Genomic DNA, 9808 nt, shown 5'->3' with positions numbered 1-9808 from the left:
ATTTGAGACTTCAGGAAGAGTTAGAGAGGTATTCATTCGAGGATTCAAGGAGAGTTTAGAGATTTATTTGAGGCTTCAGGAAGAGTTAGAGAGGGATTCATTCGAGGTTTCAGGAAGTGTTAGAGAGGGATTCATTCGATTTTTGTTTGGTTATAAGGGATATAGACAGTGGATTTTATGAGAATGTATGAAGAATAAAAGAGATAAACGTTATCTGTCATTACATTCGGAGAAAACGATAATCATCGAGTTTGTAATGACAATATTTGTGAACTGATTTTGACTGTAACGATTGTAACAATTATTGGATTCTCTTCTCTTTTATCAAAGTAAAAAGTTTGATTTGTGTAGCCCTCTCTCTCTCTCTCTCTCTCTCTCTCTCTCTCTCTCTCTCTCTCTCATTTTTATAGTAAGTGGGAAGGAAAAAGAGGCTTAACAAATGAAGTAATGATTATTATTATATTTTTTTTTTTTTTTTTGTCTACAGTGAAAAAAGAATCATTTTGGCAGGTTGTAACCAGGATATAAACCTGGTTTGCATTAATGATTTAACATATCGACGGCCCCCCCCCCCCCCCCCCCCATTATATGAGTCGAGGCAGTTAACCGAAGACAACGGTAATGGAGGTTGAAGTGAAAAATCTTCAAATCCTTATTGAGGTGAAATAGCCCGTGAAGAGCTCTCTAGGAGCCTCAACTTGAAAAGTGTGTAATACAGTAGGCTGAGCTTATAATAATAAGTTCCTTTGTTAGTGGTCGAGTGAACATTAGATCTAAGAAATACCAGTAAACGAAAGAGAGAGAGAGAGAGAGAGAGAGAGAGAGAGAGAGAGAGAGAGAGAAAGAGAGAGAGGGAGGGGGGCGGGGGAGGGATTAAACGCTAAATGAGAGAGAAAGCGCCACGCTGCCTTCCCATGGTAGAAGATAAAACTTTTCTCACTCGAAAGGAAATAAAAGTTGGGAAGACTTTGAGGAGAGAGGAGGAGGAGGAGGAGGAGGAGGTCAAGTTTAACAAAGTTTCGAGAAGAGGCGGAAGAAGAAGAAGAAGAAGAAGAAGAAGAAGAAGAAGAAGAAGAAGAAGAAAAGAAAAAAGCCTTTGTCTTGATGCTTTCCTTATTTAAGCTCAGGAAAGATCTCGGTCTTTTAATGCAATAGGAAAGAAATAAGAAGAACTGAAAGACAATAGGCAATTAAGCAACAGCAGAAATAACCCCAGTGACCTCACAGTCAAGAACTTGTGGGGCTGCCTCCTTTTAAATAAAAATCTCTCCCGAGGTCTGGGCTGCAGTGCCCAAAATTTCCCTACCTTGCGGGTTACCTCCTCTCATGGACTGTTTGCAGCGGTTCAAGGCATCCAGTTTCTCTCTCTCTCTCTCTCTCTCTCTCTCTCTCATATTTCTTTAAGGTTTCTCGCTCAAGGGAAGAAGGAAATAATAATAATAAAAAGGAATTAGGGAAAGAGAAATAGTCCGGAACGAATTGGGAAGGAAGGAACCGAGATCACTCGAATGAAGCAATAAATTATGTTGAGGAGGTCGTTCAATTTTTCTCGACGCCAGAGAGAGAGAGAGAGAGAGAGAGAGAGAGAGAGAGAGAGAGAGAGAGAGACCGAAATGGTTCTCCACTGTATTTTTACCAATATTCCTAATTCTCTCATTAATCCCAAGGTAAGGTCTATTTTCATCCATAGCATTTTCTTCATTTGTAAAATCGTATCACCTCACAAAATCCTTCTTCAATCTCCAGGTGTTTTCATCCGTAGTATTGAGCTCAGTCATTAAATCTATCAACCTAAGGTTGACTTTCAACATCATTTTAGTCTTTCCTGGTTTATTTTGGGGTGAAGGTCAGGTGGACGTAGATGGACCCTTCCCCAAATTAGATTTAGGACCTGAATGTTGAGGAATGGAAAGATGCCTCGGTGTGTCTACCTTCCATTGTTTACCATCTCGTATCTCCCTCTTCTTCTTCTGCCAACTTGTTTGTGATATTCTTGGGCTAAAGCTTTATTTTTCCAAGAAGTGTTCATTGTTCCGGCATCAGGACAACAGTGTTCGTTGTTTCGATAAATGAAGAATATTTTGGTCATTGTTCCTAGAACACAGTGTTCATTGTTTCGTTAACCGAAGAACGCCGTGTTCGTTACCGATTTATCTGCTGCCGTGCCAGCAAGGTTGGTTTTACCGTAAAGTGGGAAGTAGCTAAGGGTTGGCGTTATTCTTTGAGTTTTATTTATTTATTTTTTTTTTAGGTTTCTAAACTCATTTGGACCCTTTGATCTACATATATTATCTTAACATAAAAACTTTCAAACGATTAGCCACTTGGCTACGATGGCGAGGCAATGGTCTGTCCCACTTCTCATCATAAATAGACCCGAAACTGACAGATATCGGTTGACTGTGGAAGGTTCCAGCGAAGATACAATGCATTGGTTCCCTAAAACAATTCTCCTTTTATTTCAATAGTTTACTTACATTTTCATCAATGTATTTATTATTTTGTTAATTTATTGTTTCTTTCCTAAAAATTACTCTCTAAAAACCCTGACAATATACAAAGCGCTCATTTTTCTTCAGAAACTCTTCCACACATTTTGCAAATTCTCATAAAGTCAAATATAACAAGAGCTTTTTCTCTCTTCAAACTTAGCAGCTGAAATGTTTAATTAAACATCTCGACGCCTTCAGAAAACTTGCGTTCATATCCTCCTATAAAGTATATGCATGTTATATTCTTTCTACCGTCCTTTGAATGATTGGTTTGATATTATTGTTATAGAAGAGTAGTCTAATACCAACACATTTTCATGCTCCTCTCTCTCTCTCTCTGAATTATTTGGAGCTGAACAAAAGGCGGTTAAAGAATTTCCTTTTCTAAATTTGGTCGCTGGGAAAGTTTGGACTTTTCTGAAGTCAGGACCGACGTCAGACTGGAATCCGAATAAGAAACAAGAAAAAGTGATGTGGCAGAGACTGATGTAACAGAAGGGCCAAGGCAACGTCACCTCGTTAAAATAAGGAAACAAAGAAAAAAAAACCGTAGACCGTGTATACGAAGGATGCTTCTTCGATAGGATTTAAAATATAGAAAATATAGAAAATAGAAAATAGTTCAGCTGACATTCATCATCAATAGAGGCACTTCCCTGTAGTGGTCTAGTGCCGTCATTGCGTCTCAGGTGGCGCATTGTAGGAATACTAAAGGCTTTTTGCAACGTCTCTTCGGCCCGTAACTCCACCATTTTTTTTTTGGTCTTTTACCTTACCTCCATTCCCCTTTCCTTTCTTCATTCTTTGTGTAACCCCTCCGTAGGGGGAGGGGGGTTGGGGTTGGGGTTATTGCGCTCAGTGCACCTCACAGGTGAACTGTAGGCATTACCAAAGGCTGTGTCAGCGACCCTTCGGTCCCTAGCTGCAAACCATTTAATTCCTCTGACTGTACCTCCCTTCATACTCTCTTTCTTCCATGTGACTTTCCACTCGCTCCTAACAATTGTTTTCTTATGGAACTGGAGAAGGTTTTCTTTCTATTACACCTCTCAGACTTTATTATCAATTTTATCTTCAGCGATGAATGGCCTCATTATATTCCGTTCTGTTCTATTCACTTTTAACAACCTCAGGGTCTCCATCGCGCGTTCTTGTAAGATGACACAGATTGTTTCGAAGGTCAAAAATAAAAGGTTTCTCAGAACCAGTAGTGTGAAGATTTGGTATTAAATTAGAACAAAATATTTACTTGTGCTTTTCCGTTTAATTTTTTAATACAATTTTTAGCTTAATTTCTAATAAATTAACTGTCTAAATGTGTTTTGACTTGAGGCAATGACACATTCTGTCTCGGATTAAATATTTTTAATGCTCTCTCTCTCTCTCTCTCTCTCTCTCTCTCTCTCTCTCTCTCTATGAACCAGAAGTAGTTTTAATTTTCCGAAGCAAAACGCCTCGTGTGTGTGTGTGTGTGTGTGTGTGTGTGTGTGTGTGTATCGCAGCCTCACAGGATGAGCAGAGAGAAAGGAAGAAAACAGCTGGAAGCCCTTCATTAGTCTTCTTGTTTTGGGTATTACGAAATGAAGGAATTTCTTAGTCCTCTTTTGCCAAGGAAAGAAAAATAAATCTTATAATTTACTCTCTGATTGTCCTCCAGGACTTCTGGATTCAATAAATTATTTAAAATGAAAGTAATTTATTGGGCAGTGTGACTATGGATTTTTGCATGTGTGGAATAATAGATTTAGGGAGGAATGACATTAATAAATGTTGTCGTGGACACTCGGATGAAGTAATATTGATAGATATCTGGAAACGTGTTCGTTTGACACTAGATGGTTTTGGTATAAGACCCTTCCTTGGCAGATTATTATAGACTCTTTTTGAGTGTGTGTGTGTGTGTGTTTGTGAGAGAGAGAGAGAGAGAGAGAGAGAGAGAGAGAGAGAGAGAGAGAGAGAGAATGTCTTAGTAAATTGGCTTGTTTATAAAACCATAATTATTCTACGTAGTTTTCACCGTTCTCCACTGACGGCCGTCGACTTGTTGTCAACATGTTGGTGACAGGTTTGCAATAAATTGGCAATATGTGTTGATGACGTGTTTTATACTGTAGTGTTGACGTTCTTTGAAAACTTCAAACCCAATAAAACCTCCTCGTAACTCAGATTCAATTTGAAGTTGTCATATTAGTTCTTCTGTTAACTTTGTGATGACTTTAGCGTTAATCAAGGCAGCCTGTAAGGTAATGCTTTTAGAAACTAACTGTTAATTGACTTGTGTATCTTGTTTGTTAAGTTTTGTTATTCAGATAAATGCTTTTTTTTCAAGCTGTTAACAGTGTTCAATATCCCGGTGAATTTTAAGCATTTTAGGGTTTCAATTTTTTTTACTTTGGATTCACAGCATTCACGTGAAATGTTTTTTGCAATTTAGTAATGGTATTGAATCGGAGAGCAGGGTGATGCTCTCTCTCTCTCTCTCATATGCCAATCTGGAATTAGTGTTAAGATGTATTCTCCAGCAGTTCCTCAGAAAGGAAATATATGATGTCTTATCTACTCAAAACCCATGTCCAATTTGGATCCAAAAATTTTTCTTTCTCTCTCTCTCTCTCTCTCTCTCTCTCTCTCTCTCTCTCTCTCTCTCTCTCTTAGCTTCACCACTGGTCATGGGTTTAAATTCTGTATCCCTATTTATAACTGGAGTTTAAGCGTGAAATTGTACCGCAGAGATAAAACTAACACAGGAAGCAGAACGAAATCCAAATGCTGCTTTTTTTTGAAATGATGAAAAGATTAATTTGGCACAAATGTGGGAAAAACAGAGAGTCTGGAGTTCCTGTAATTGAAAAGACCCGAGAGCATAGTGCTGTAATTGCTGGAGTTGGGAACCTTCCGTGAAATGTGCGAGAATGGAAATGAAATCTCGCCCAGGCAGGACTCTGCCAAAATCACGGTTTTTTCGCTTTAAAATTTATGGAACTTCTGCCATAATTACTGTTGGGATTTTTTGTTGAATGAACCATAAAATATGGGTTTCTCTGTAATGTTTAGATTACTTTTGAATAAGACAGGATTTCTGGGAAAGGTGCGTCTGTACTATGATAGGTCTAGGAAATTTCTCGAGTCAGAATATTCTGAGTCTTGATGCTTTCTTGTTTGTTTGGTTTGAAGTGACTGATAGAAGCGTATTTCACTCTTTTGTTCCTTAAGAGCATGGTTGTTGAAGTGTTGAGTAGATGGAGGTTTTAGTTTTCAATAAAGAAATAGCTTTCTTTACCTTCTGCCAAGATTCATCCTGAACATTAAAGGTCAAGGTCCCGAATATTCTTTCTTCTAGGATTCAGATTTCAAGTGAATGTTCTCAATATATGGAAACTTTTGTCATCAATCTTAAATGACCAGTTCTCAGAGGAGAGGGTCTCTCTCTCTCTCTCTCTCTCTCTCTCTCTCTCTCTCATGCAGACCTGTCGCTCAGTCGTTCTGCCCAGTGATGCATGAAAGGTTTCCCCTCAGAGAGATGTTCGCCTATTAGGAATTAGAAATAATGATTGTCCCTCGAATTGGAAGCCTGGAATCAAAATTGTAATTGCGAGGGGAAGGGGAAGTTAAAAGGAGAGAGAGAAAAAGAACACCACTAAAATTATTTATCAGGAAAATAATGAAATCCTGATTTTCAAACGGGAGTAGATCCTACGAGGGATTCCACATTTATTAAAAATAGATATATAGTTATTTATCCCAGAGAATATTATGTTATTTAACAAAACTATGAACTGATGTTAGGATACCGTATTCAATTATATAATGTTGTTGAAGCCACTATAGCTACATAAATTTATTACACGTAATGTTACTTCACGATTTAGCCCTGAAAGTTCCTTTATATATATATTATATATATATATATATATATATATATATATATATATATATATATATATATATATATATATATATATATATATATATATATATATATATATATATTTATATATAAAGGTTCCCTTTTGACAAAGAAATAGAAATTTTGTAAGCGTTTGTGACTAATTATTAATGTCATTCAGGCTCCTGGACAGTTTAAGTCCTGTACATCCAATTGTTTCAGAAGCATTGTGCTGGAAACATCAGAAGAGGTTGAAGACATCAAGCTTTGTCGGCTTCCTGCTCTTGTTGGTGTAGAAGGCAATGAAAAGCAGACTCCACAGCCACAAGTAGGAGGAATGCATTCTCTCTCCCTGTGGAAGAACGGTTCTTGTTTAAGAGTCCATCGTTTTGGAAGTATTTGAAAAACCTGTAGCAAGGACTCTAGGAAATCTGGAAAAGAAAGCATTTGTAGTATGCGCATTCGTGGAAAATAATGATTTGTTCATTTGGCAATTTCATTTGTAATGGCTTGTAGGTTTTTAATAATCTCTCTCTCTCTCTCTCTCTCTCTCTCTCTCTCTCTCTCTCTCTCAAGTCATCTTTGAGTATGAGCCATATTTATTTATAAAAATAATTGTTTTCTCTTCGTCCATGTATATGGCACTGAGCTTAGGTAAAAGATATTATTATCACTGTTATTATTACCGTTCAAATTTATGTCATTCGCCACTGGTTACATTGAAGACCGAGTCAAAGGTTCCAATGTGTTAGGAAGAAGAATCATCCTCACGCGATAAAATTGGAAAAGGGGTAGGGAAAGGGGATGCCTTATCTCCCCTGCTCTTTGTTTCTCTACACAGAACGTCGCTTTAATTCCCGATATCTCTCCTTAGATGCTCTTTTGTTTATGCTCTGTTTGCGTGTATTTGTACGCGAGAGGGAGCTTAAATCTCACACACACACTGTCGCAGTTGAATAATGGACGCCATCTTTCACTGATTGTAGAAGGACTTTCACTGATTGTAGAAGGAAGCTGACTCCCACACTTTATCTGGGAAGGTTATAAATGTCAGACTATTATAATCTTCATGCTTTCCTTTGAGGAGCTTTCCTCAGGAGAGAGAGAGAGAGAGAGAGAGAGAGAGAGAGAGAGAGAGAGAGAGAGAGAGAGAGAGAGGGGCATATTTGATAGCAGTCGTAGATGCTTAGCAAGGCATCCAGTCATTAGTGATTATTAAAGATGAAACGCGAAGCCAGAGCCTTTACTTGATAGGCAGTGAATCGAAGGTGTCTGGGGCCAGTGGCAATGGGTCAGTGGGTCACAATGAGGCTAGAGAGCCAACGAAATGAGTAATGTAAACAACAACACACCTGCACTGAAAACCAACATGAATTAAACTTTTCACGAACATCAGTTTTTTTTTTTTTTATTCGTATTTTTTCTTTTTCTGAATTTTTCTCCATTGTTGTCATTTCCATTGAGTTTGAAGACAGAAAATTCTCCTCTCTCTCTCTCTTCCATTTTCTTGTTCTTCGTCTTGTATGACAAAAGGAGTCATAATAATCTCCCCTGTCTATCGTCTCCTCTTCTGAAGCCGCGTAACAGAATTTCGTTCCGTCCTTCCTTCCTTCCTTTCTGTCAGGAGTAGACCACCTCTTATTTTCGTGTATTTTTTTTTTCTCTCTTATTTGGAGAAAACGAGTGTCTTTTTCATCATGGCTGACACGTTAAGTTCCTAAAGATCTCCCTTGGTTTGTAATGTGCTTTTATGAGGATTTTTATTAAACGAAATTGGTATGGAAAAATAATGTCCTTTGGCAATAATTTGTTCACATTTTCTACCAATTTGGTGACCATTTTGTGACCGTAACAAGGAAGTGGTTAAAAGGGAACTTAGCAAACATTTTATTAATTTAAGTTATTTATTTGTTTAATTATTTATGTATTTACGTCAGTAATGAATGTTTTCATTTTATTCTCGGAAAAATTCTCCCTGAAAGGACTGACGATTAACCCAAAGGTCCTTTTATCCTTTGGAGATGGAATTTCAGAATCAGAGTTGCAAAGGATTGCGTCATCTCCCTTCTCTGTCGCCCATTTAATGTTGATTTCTTATCGTCTCTCTCTCTCTCTCTCTCTCTCTCTCTCTCTCTCTCTCTCTCTCTCTCTCTCTCTCTCTCAAAGCGCAGTAAGCCCTTTTGAAAAACCGTCTTGAACAAGAACTCGAATAATATTGATGATTTCCCCATAACGAAAATGAATCTTTATTACCAAGAAGCCATGTAAATGTCTCCTTGAAATCCCTTTAATGGATTGTGGGGTTAATTCATGAGTCATAGTTAACGAAGAGGGGATTCTAAGGGTTCCTCTCATTATTGCATATTCCCAGTCCCTCTGTCAAATTATCAGCTTCAAATGAAACTTTATATCACAAAATTATAGAGACAAATGATTGCTGTTTTATGTTTACAGAAGTTTGGGTTTAATGTTGCTCCATGTTGATTAGTTCAGTAATCATTTATTTAGTGTAGGTTTGGGTAGCGTTATAGGGAGAAGGGTTATAATATTATAATATTATGTCAAGTTTAACGAAGGTTTTTGGTTGAAATTAGATGGGTTGTCGTGACACTGAATGGCGTTTGAACCTTCTGATCTTCAGTGCTGAAAGTTCAAATTGTTCCTCCCTTCTTTTCTTTTACGTCGGGGCATATCCGCTCATGTTGGAGTTGTCCTTCCTGTCTGGGTCTTCCTGATTGGGGAACCTTCCTTCGTCCTCAGATTTCCTGCAGCTTCGTTTTGCCTCCTTCCAGACGCTATTCAAAACCTTTGTCGTCATATGAGTGGGCGTACTCATTTTTCTGCTTCATTATTTGTGTTTGTATGTCAATATTTTTTTTATAGCAATTCTAGTTTGCATTACCTCCACCATCAACAAGTACCAAGAGATAATGAGGCTAATATTGGTGGTAGTTGTCAAGCAGTTGAGTTAACATTTTCTCCAGTGGGTGGATGCCTTCCTCAGCGTCTTATAAAAATGCTTATGGATTCGGGAGGGACTTTGGAAGCACTTTCTCTGGTGAGCCTTCGTGAAAGTGGATACCTTCCTTGGATGGTGATAAAAATAAAAGAGGATAAATATGGAGGGTTTTTTTCGAAACAGGTTTTTTAGTACGTTCGCTAAAATGAATACCTTTCTCATTCATGTTCTGATAAAAAGGTTCCGGATACGGGAGTTTTTTTTTTTTTTTTTTCTACGAAGGACTAAAACCTCCTCAGGACGGAAGACTGTAAGCAGGGATCTTCTGATGCGGAGAGAATCAAATCGTTTAGCGGCTGAAAACCCCAATTTCCCTCGAATTTCATCTAGATGAAATTTTAGGTGGAATTCGCCTTTTGTTGTTTATCCTTAAAGGGAAAAGGCGTCAGAGGGAATCGGAAAATACTGAGG

Source organism: Macrobrachium nipponense, chromosome 15, assembly GCF_015104395.2.
Source record: "Macrobrachium nipponense isolate FS-2020 chromosome 15, ASM1510439v2, whole genome shotgun sequence".
NCBI lineage: Eukaryota > Metazoa > Arthropoda > Malacostraca > Decapoda > Palaemonidae > Macrobrachium > Macrobrachium nipponense.
Note: the sequence above shows the minus strand (reverse complement) of the source record.